Source organism: Gavia stellata, chromosome 21, assembly GCF_030936135.1.
Source record: "Gavia stellata isolate bGavSte3 chromosome 21, bGavSte3.hap2, whole genome shotgun sequence".
NCBI lineage: Eukaryota > Metazoa > Chordata > Aves > Gaviiformes > Gaviidae > Gavia > Gavia stellata.
Genome location: NC_082614.1, coordinates 12,775,820 through 12,786,675, shown reverse-complemented (window position 1 = coordinate 12,786,675; position 10,856 = coordinate 12,775,820).

Sequence of the window (10,856 nt, the reverse complement as noted above, 5' to 3'; positions counted from 1 at the left end):
CCCGTCTATGTAACTCCACCTCCTTGGGATGCAGGCACTCGTGTGGAGTTCAGCCCTGCTGGGCTAACAACTAACAGCAATGAGAGGCAGAAAAGGGAAGAGCCTGATGAGAAGAGGAATGAGAAGAAGCCATGGGAAAAATAGTTCGAATTGCCTTGACTGAGGGTGCACCGCCAAGGTCTAGACCTTGAATTCAGTGTGTTGTAAGGGGATGTACACAAAACTGCATCTTCTTACTCCAGGGCTGGATTTAGCCCTGTGGTGAACTTCAATAAGAAACAAATGGGTAAGACTGGGCTGCAGTCGTACGTTAAAAATGTTGTTCTCCAGTGAGACACCAGTAACAGAGCAGATTTTGATGTCTGATAATTGAACTCCTAATCAACCCCTTTTTAAAAATGCCCGATGGTTCCCTTCTCAATCTCTTGTGAGGATGGGGAGGCTTAGAAATGTAATACAATTCTGTGATTGAGTTAAACATCAGGCAGGTTTCAGACTATGTTTTACTAGAACCAGATGAATTTCTAAGCTCAAAATCCAGCATACAGAATGCTGATTAAGTTTGATCTGGTGACCATCTGTCCTTGTGTTTGTAGTATGAGTAGCTAAATGAAATTCTGGAAAAAAAGGGTTATCTTAAATACACACAGGATAAAGCAAATTGAAGAAAGCCCCATTCACTGTTGCTATGTGAATCTTCTCAGCAAAAGGGGAAGATTAGGTTTGTCTCTGAAGTTACATATGCTCAAGTTCACTTTTTTTGACTCTTAGAAGCTGAACCATCAATCCGTAGGTTTTGCTTTAATTGCATCTTGTGAATTTTCCTTTAACTGCACACTAAACCCAAGCAGACAATAGATTGAGTTCTGGTAGTGAGAAATGTTTCACTGTCAGAGCAAATCAGTATCTTGGAAGGTGTAAACTGGTGCAGCTCGATGCAATTTCCCACCCTGTCCAGCTCAACTTGGGCCAGTAATCACCACAAATTGCCCCCACCCCCCCTTCATCCTTATACCTATCTATGTATCTATCCATCGTTTTACTTAGATAGAGCAAGTGAAGACGATTAAATTATGAGTAATAGCTCGATAACCAACCAAAGGTCATCAAAGAGCAGAGATGATGGCTGCCAGACTTTTTTCCAATCATAATGGAAATTTGCTGGAGAAACGAACACTATGAGAAGTGATGGCATAACATAATGCCCTCCTTTGAAGACAGCCAGCTGAGGCTGGACCCATCGGCAGACTGAATAGGGAAGAAGAGAAAGTATTGGGAAAGTCAGAAAAATAGCACTGTGGGGATCACAAATACAGAGACAGTGCTTGTAAGGCTTGCTAACGGAAATGGTTTCTAACATGGAAAGTCACCAACTTCTGGTCCCTAAGCCCCATCTCATGCCAGTGGCTTCTTCGTGTGAAGAACCACAGGGAGTGCAAAGCAAAAACAAATTCAGTCTGTGTCCTTTGCCAGTTTTCCCCAGTTGCCCGAGGGACTTTGCTCTTTGAAACGGAGGGTGTCTGTTCTTTAAAAGGAGTTGTTCACATGTCAGCAAGTCAGTCTGTGTACCAAAGGAAAGATGCCGAGGATGGCTGCAGGGCTTGGGCTGGGGTGCAGGACAGCTACACAAGAGGAGGTGGCTCAGCCATAACCACAACAAACCCAACTGGCTGAGATTTGGGGAGCGCCTTGGGTGTGGGAAGCTCTCTGCTACTAAGGGAGCTGTCTGTTCCAGGCTTTCCCCCTGCTTACCCTGAGCCGAACTGCTTGATCTCTTGGTAAAAGGGAAAAGTCTGCAACTGTGATGCTTTTCTAGGGGATGAGCGAGTCACAAGAAGTCCCTTGGGGGGGACATTAAAGGAGTTTGGCATGAAGAGCCAAGCAGATGCCTTTGAAACTCCATGTGTATTGGCTTCTCTGCTCTGGTGACTCCCTGCTTCCACAGGCACATGCTCCCGCCTGCATTAATACTCACATTAGGTGCCCGCTTCCAATAGCTGGGAGGGAGGTCATATAGACAGTACCTGTGCAAATGCATCTGGCTTTGATAAAATCCTGCCATTAGTGTTCAAAGTCTCCAGCTGACAGAAGACAATCCAATCATTAGGTTCCTTTCTACCTCAAACAACCCTAGGAAAAGAGCACATTGTTTGGACCGCACTGGGCTAAATCTATGCTTTTTACATGGCCTTTTTCTTTGCATTTTCTTTTTCTTTCTGAAGTTTAAAGAGGCGCTTGTTTTTCTTGCTAATTCTTTCCTCCTGGGTGCTGATAGGGATCTCTGTAACATGAGGCCAGCTGGAAGAAATTCAAACTGCTTTCTAAATGTTGTTATGATAGAGTGCGGGGGACATGTCTTTGAAGCTGCTGGGCTCAAGAGATGTCCCTGATTCAGGAGAAATGCAAGAGGCAATTAAGCTCTTTTTCTGGAACAAGATTGGAGCCCCTACCTGTGAAAACACAAGCCACTTGCTGGTGTCAACCCACACCAACCTCTAGGGAAAAAAAAACTTTGGTAGATGTTATTTAGTTGATGTTTCTGCATCCTGGGAGAACAAGGGCCTTGGGCAGAGCCACCTCCTGCTACAAGGGAGATGCAGTCTGACTGTTGAAGCTAAATAGTCCAGTTCAAGTAGAGGTGTGAAGGTGTTTCCCATCTCAGACAACTTAAATCCTCTGTTAAACCTGGAGAAGGAGAATGAACAAGAGACTCCTCTCTGCCTTCTCACTTCAAAAAACAGTAAATATTTTCAAGTCACTTGTTGAAAGCAGAATCTGCTGCTGGCAAATGTGTGAGGCAAGTCAAAGAAATAACCCTGTGGCAGGACACAGGAATTAGGAAGGTTTTCATGGGGGAGACATTGGTGTTTTTTTAGTTCCTTTGCTTCTGTTTGTCCTTTCTTGCTGCACTGATCCTGCTGTACCTGCATGGATCCCTGCACCCATGGGAACAGCCTCCATGACACTGACACTCTCCCATGACTAAGAGGAGTCATGTGTGGGACAGAAAGGAGGTGATGGGCACTGTGGTCCTACCTGGCATCTCTCCTATCCTGTCTGCTCCTGCCCTGGTCCCTTTCTGGTGGGTGCTTCTCAGGTGCCATCATTCAAAGTTGATTCAAAAGGGACTGGGGAAAGGGAAGAGGGGTAAGTCTCACTCCCTGCTCACACAGGTAGCTCTTCCTTACATTCGGATACACTTTATTCTGTCTCCCTGACTGGATGAGAAACACCCTTATTTAAGGAGAAGTTGAAATCCTGGCCTCATGGCTGGAAGCTTCAGGTATTTAGGCCCAAAGCAGAGGTTTGCACTGCCTAAATACAGCCCTCCCTGCTGGAAGAACTGTTTGATTGCTCCATCCCTCTCTCTGCCAGGGAAGGCTTGTTTCTGACTCTCTCCTTCCCAGCCCTTTCTGCAGCCTGGGTTGAAAATCCCCATGCAACTCTGTCAGTCCCGCAGGAGTCCCGCTATGTGTTCCACGAGGCACACGTTGGTTATCGGCACCTTGGCAGAGATGAAGAAGGCAGACAAAGAGAGAAGTCCTCTAGGGAAGAGATATTCAGCCTATTCAGCCTAATGTTTATATTACTGATTCAGTTCTAGTTCAACTCCAATGTGTAGGGAAAGAAAAAAAGCTTTCCTCAGAGCCAGACTTTCAGAAAAGCCCAGCAGTTTATTGAGTGCTGGACCCGTCTGAAAATCTGGCTTCAGTCATGGCTACTGAGCCCTTACAAGCTGCTTCTTCAGAGGAGAAGAGACTTGATGAGACTCTGGCATGGTGGGAGGCTGACAAACCCTCATGAAAGACATTTGTAATGTGTGGGGCCTGGGAAGCAACACAAAGAGACAGCCAACAGCTCCGAGGAACTGGAGGGGAAGAAGCTGCACATAGTCTCTCTATCTGCAGAGAAGAATCCAGGTCTGCTTGGCTTCACCTCCCTCCCCCATCTTCCCTTTGTAGATGTTTCCTGCGCAGACAGTTTCTATAAGCATTTCCTGGGAAGGCTGCACAGCCAAAGTTGCATTTTTAAATTTTCTTTTTAAAACCACACTTTGCAAAGTGAAAGGGTGTGTGTGGGGAGCACAGAAGTATAATATGGAGGCAACTTTATCTGCACAGACAAAGTGTAAGCAAGTTACCAGCCAACTCTAACAGACTCTACATCAAATCATACAATCTTTTAAAACATGCAGTGGCAAAAGCATCACGCTGCCTGTCTGGAGCTGGCCTCACTTGAGCTTTCCAGGCCTCTGCTCCCTCAGTTCCGTCACGCCCTGCTTTCCGCAGCGTGAAGCAACCCAGAGCAAGGAAAAGTAGGTGCCTCTGGCAACCTCCTAGCCCTGGGTGCTGCGACAGTGCTGCTGCTCTCATCACCCTGTGCTTCCACATCCCTCCTCTCTCCATCCACCTGCTCGTTCTTGCCTTTTCCATGATGCTGGGAGCATTTTGGAGCAGGAATGGTCTGTTTTACAGGACTGTGTGTAGCAGTTTTTGTAAAGGGGCCCTGTTTCCTGGCTGAGGGCTCTGAGCACTCCCATATCTACATCTGCATTACAATTCTCTGCCTTGGGAGGAGATAGCACATGGCCATTTTCCCTCCTCTTAGGCTATGGGGAGGCTAGGCAATAGCCTCCAATGTGGACGTATTCCCTTTGCCACGGGTGCACTGCCTGTGGCAAAGCCCTGGGAAGGGCTGCCTTCGTTGGATGATTTTACATACCGACATACAGCTCTGAGGAATGAGGAATCCCTGCTCCTTCCCTGCAGGAGGGGGAGGCACTGGGACACCATCACCAGGGACATCTAATTGCTAAATAATGGCAGCTGCAAGTAGAGAAATCAGACAAACAGCTTTGGCTCTGTCCTGTTTCTCTTGGCTCCACAGACAAACAAAACCAGGGTGATTTTTGACAAATTTAGTGCCAAGGCGAGGCAGGCAGGTTTGTAAAAGAAAAAGACCCCTCTTGACCATCCAGTCTCCAGTGTGTATACTGCTTTCCAAGGGTCAAGCACAGAGAAAGAGCTTCAGAGGATTTGAAGTCCATGAGGACCCCACATAAGAACTGATGCCAGGCTGGCCCAAAGGATGCAGTTGAGATCTGCCATCTAATTATTTTGTTAGTTATTTTAAACAAATGACTCAGCCAGGGATGATCCCACCCAACAGCGGCACGTGTAATTAATACGACGCACAGAACAGGACGAATATCCCCAGATAAGATCCGGGGATGGCACTCGTTGCTCTCCCTGATCGATCCTCTTGAGACAAGTAAAAACACAGAGCAACAGCCCAGGTTGAGATGCCCACGGGTAAATCAAACAGAGGCAGTGTCCCGGCAAGAACATAAGCAAATGAACATGACCTAAGAACACCCAGGAACTACCACGGACAGAAACCACCCTGTCCTGAGCTACGCTTAGTGTCCGCCTGCCCGGAAATCACGGCGTGCTGAGTGGTCCTCAGCCCCATGTGGGCTGTAGTCCAGTGGCTGTAACCCTTCCGCCCCATCCCGGAGCAAGCAAGTGCCCAGTGAGTCTCATTCCTCCAACTCCGGCAAACCTTGGCACCAGGAATGTGAAGCAGCCTCCAGAATTGCCACCCTCGAAACCCAAAGTACAGAATGTGTTTCAGAATAAAGGCAGTTCGAGTGGTGTCAGCTCTGCTTGTGTTTGTTTCTATGGAAAATTGTTACTTTAATGTGAGTCATGGGAGTAATTAAGGGATAAATAGCAGCACTGCAGTTCATCAACATGTTGGTGCCATTGCAAAAGCAAAGGGAAGTGTACGCATTCCTATGGAGACACAAATCCAGCCAGGGTGCTGGCAAAATAACTGTTCCCATCCTTTGGGCTTTGGCAATCTCCTCTGGTCTTAGGCTGGTGTCAATCTGGAATAGCCCTGCTGACATGATTTACTGGAGAGTCAGTGAGGTTGGTTAGATTTAAGTCGGGATGCACAAGACAGAAGGACCAGTGCAGAACCCAACATCATAAAATGGTGGAAGCTCAGATGGCTGTTTTTTGTTCAACTTGACAGTAAAGAAAAACATATTGCACCTTTGCTGATTTTTCTTTTGTTTCCTTTAGGATGTGCTGAACAAAAAGATGACCTTGCAGATGTTCCCTGTAAAAGCACTGAGCTGAATGGCAACTGTGGCTTATTTTTTTACACCTGCACGATCACCAGGGCTGCACTAGAGCAGGGAGAGACAACGCAGGAGCAGGGAGCTGAGCTGTGCTTGCGCAGGAGGTTTGCAGCCTGAGAGAGCTGAATCTGATGCTGAAAGCAAGAGAGGAAGAAGAGGGACTTGCTCATTAGGGACCACTGATACTTTTGAGACAGGCTTTTGTGCCTGAACCACTCTGCCATGCACTAATGAGAAGTTTCTCTGAAGGCAAAGAAAACAATGCACCAAGGCAGGAACCGGAGCACGGAGATGAGTGGGGAGCTAGACAGTGATGGCAGTGCTGTGCTGCTGCAAAGCAAGCCAGTGCGGATGGAGTTTGGGGGTGAGATGACCCCTGGATGGGGCATTGGTACTTGCCAGGTGTAACAGGGAGCCTCTATCCTGGCCATTCGGCTAAAACACCAACTTTCCAGGCTAGTCTGGAAACTGTAGCAAGTGAGTTCATGTGTTCCGAGTCAGACCTCTGGCCAATTAACCAACAGTTTGGCAAACATTTAGTAGAACCCGCTTGGTGCTCCAGGACACATCTCCCTGGCACAAAGGAGGACCGTTTGGGCACAGCTGTTTAACGTGGCTCTAGGGCTCCAGACTGCTGGTGCTCAGCAGCCTGGACCATCCCAGAAGAGATGCTTGCAGCCTCCATTCCTTCTGCCCAGCAGATAGGGCACCACCGGCCCCTCAGGGCTACCAGTGAGGGAGGCACTGGCAGCCGCTTTGGAGGGGGATCTGAGGAAAGACTTGAAGAGTAGTGCGTGCCAGGAGTGCTCTGTATTTGCACCTGTCCATGTGGAAAGATTGCTTCTCAGCTGAAATCCATACTGTGGCCCCTTCCTTTATACTCCATTCTCCTTAGTCTTTGCAGATGATTTCAAGAAACACAGTTTTCCACTTTCTAATAAGCAATTTAAATGCTAAAGGGCAGCTCCTCTGCTGAAGGCAACTGAAGCCAAGGGAGCTGTGACAGTTTATGCCAGCTGAAGCTTTGCCTTTAAGTAAATGTTTTAAACTTTCCACTAAGGAGACTAAAATAAGCCATAGCATGAAACATTAAGAGCAAAGAATGAACTCTGGAGACCAGAGGGATTTGGGAAATGAAATGAGATCCATCTTGCTGGCACATTTTTTCCCCCTGTCTATTTTTGGAATTTAAAAAATTCCCCCAGATTTGTCTTTTACAGACCAGCCTTTTGTTCAGCAACCAGCATTGAGCAGCCTCCCATTTCACAGAAGCAGGTGAGCTTTGGCAAGCCAATGTGCAAAAAACAGAGCTGGAAACTATTAATATCTTTTACTGCTGAAGTACGGCAGGGCTTGGCGCAGGTGCTATTTGTTTTCTTTAACAGGCTTTTCAGCTATGCAACTTGCAACCAAATACTAGACGAACAAGATTTCTAGTTAGTGAGCAAGTTGTGATCAACCTGACTCTTCTCCAGAACGCCGTGATGCCCGCCGTGACCAAGTATGTTTTACTTGGGGAATTACAGCACGGGTTTGACCACGCGGCTGCACTAGGTGTGTTTATATGACCGAGTGGGAGGCAGCCTGGTTCTGCTCATTGGACTGTAGGCAGACTCAGGAAACCTGGGCTCTAACTCCTGGCTGTGCTATTAACTTTCGAGGGGACCTCAGCATGTCACTTAAAGCCCAATTCTCCAGCTGGCTTGCAACCTACATTTTCCACTGACTTTAAATGGAGCAGGGGATCTTTGTTGCCTATGAAAATTGAGCCTCCAAACACTTCAGTTCTCCCCATGTTTAAAACAAGGAGGAGAATATTTTGAGATCAATGGATAAGAACACCTGTGAGCGTTAATACCTACGTACCCTGCCAAGATACCAGGAGATTAAGCAAATATTTTGAAGGGCTGTAAGATCTTAGGAGGCAGGTATGGGGCTGTTTAGTATGTCCAGGATATATTTTTCTCCCTCCTTTTATTTTTTTCTACAAATGGGCAAACTCAGGCAGAGAGAGGGACTAAGACACATGTCCTTTTTTGTTTCGATTTCAGCCATGCTGATTTGCTTTGTGAAAACTAAACTAAAGCACCTGCACTACCCCTTACTGAGACTCAGTGGAGGGACTCTGAACTGAGCCCATCTAATGGTGCCCTAAGATTTGGCCTGAATATCACCCCAGAAGAGAGAGCTGAAACAGCAAATCATTTTGGGAATGCTTTGTCTGGCTACATAGGCTGCAACTCCAAACAGGATGTCATGATGTTGATAAGGGTTCAGAAAAGATGTGCCCTGTAGCGGGAGACTCCATCCACTCAGTTTGGGGTAGCTCATTTTAAGGAAGATAATAGACTAACTGGTGTGTGTGCAAAGAGGATAAAATGCATGATAAAGAGGTTTTGAAAACATGACCCATAAGGAAATGTGGAAGGAAGTGAATTTGTTTAGTCTAGAAGAGAGAAGAATGAGGGGAACATGATAATGATTTTCCAATATTTGCAAAACGGATAGCAACTGTTCTCTAGAACCTTAGGAAGGGCAAGAAGAAATTAGCTTAATTTATAGCAAGGAAGTTTTAGACAGGACTGTAGGAAAAGCCAAGTAAATAGAAAACCCTGGGATGGGCTACCTCGGGAAATGGGAAATGTCCATCATGGCAAGTTTTTAAGAGCAGTCTGTAGCAATTCAGATGCAAACTCAGGTACTTTACAAATCAAACAATGGTGTTGGCAGATGCAAAGACACTAGACTGTGTTGAGCATGGGCAGCGGGTCGCTTACACAAAACTGTTTTGAAAGTCATCTGGGTGTGACAGCACTGAATACCAGCTGATTCATTCAAAATTAAACAAATATAACTGGTGTGGGGGTAACGAATGGCATTCCTGTCTCCAAAATTGCTTTCAGACCTCATCTCTAAAGGATAATGCATTCCTAAAAATCACTAATGACAAAGGAAATTACAAAAAAGGTGACTATGGTACTGACCTCAACAGTAGAGTGTTAGAGCACCTGGAAGGCTTTCAAAGCTGGCAGATCACAGTATAAATAATATATTGTCTGACTGGGGTAACTCAGCCTTAAGAGGATGCACCTTTTTCTTTATCTCTGTCTATTCTACTTCTCACCTTCTGTGCCTGAAGCGTAAAAATAGGAACTTTATATACATTTTTACACTCCTAATCACTGGCTCAAGTCACTGTTCTCACAGCCCTGTCTCCTTGCAGCATGGGAAATCGATCCTGCTGCACTGCATGATAGAGAAGCTTCCAGTTTGTCACCTCACGTCCCCAGCCGCTCCTCTGCTAGGCACATCCTCCACTCGGGCTGAATGTGGAAACACTAGAATGGCAGAAATGCAGCATGTAGATGGTGCACGGCCAGCGAACGTGCCTGCAGACACAGGCATGATGCAGGCAATGGAGGCTATACACTTATCAGCCCATGCAAAAATCTACAGGCATCTCCTAACAAACACCCAGGTCCTAACTCCTCCTTTTGCCACACTTGATCTCTTACTAAATGCAAGACACACTTGCCCAAAGAGCTGAGCCTTGAATCTTGTAAGTGCTGTTGGCACAGTTTTGAAATGAGAAGAGGATTTGCTGGAAGTGCTGTTCTTCTCTGATCCTGTCCAAAGGGAGGTTCCAGTCTCCTGATGGGAAAAGGCAGCAGCATCTGCAGAAGACTGCAAGTTGCTGATAATATTTGTGTGAAAACCCATACCCAGTTATATTATTCCTCCCTCACTGGTCCTCCAAAATTTCCTCCTCCAGGGTTGTTTTCTGAACAGCACCTGGTGAAATTCTGCTAGAAGATGGTAGTACAGGCCAGTGAATGAGTCAAAAACAGCTACTCATTTTAAGGAATTAAGTGGTCTGAAAGGATTGGATTCTTTTAAGATGAGAGCCAGTTGTGTGACACTGCTGCATAACAGACCTTTTGATACCTCTAGATAAGAATAATAATAATTCCAATCTTGCAGAGACAGCCTTGCTGTCTTCTTGAAGCAAGGTCTTTGCACAACCAGATTCTATGTGGGAGCAGAGATCTGTTCTTTACCGACATAAATTCGAATATTCCCAGGATGGGGTTCACAGATGCATGATAGCAACACAGCAGTATGGGGCTGGGAGACTTCGATGCAAGCACTACCCTGCTTAATTCACTGGAGATTGGCTGGCTGTTCTTGTCTGCAGGCTAGAAAGGCTCTCGTGTCTGGGCCTCGCTGCAGGGATGCCCTGTGTTAGTTCCTCTTCCATTTTTCACTTTTTTTTTTGCCTAGGAAACCTCTTGTTAGACAGGACTGAACGTCCTTGAAAGCACCAGTTATAACAAACAACCAGGGGCAGCTCTCAGGCGAACGCTGCACGAGTCAGAGGTCACAGCTGGAAGTGGTTTTAGGGGAAATTCAAAATTACTGTCAAAAGCAGTTCTCTCTCATTTTAATTGTAATTGGTTAATCTCATTTTATTTGCCTTGCGGCTATGGCTGTGAAGCTTAGGAAACTCTCGGGGCCCCTGCTCTGCTCTCAGTTACCCTGGGAGCAATTCTGAAGACTTCAGCAAGTTGCTTTGGATTTATCCCTTGTGCCACCGAGACCAGAGGCCATTGCTTGGAGAAGCCCTCAGCAAGGGAGGGAATGAATGTGGCAGATGGCTGTTCTTTATTCAGAAATGAAGACAGACAAATGGTATTCACTGATTTAACCT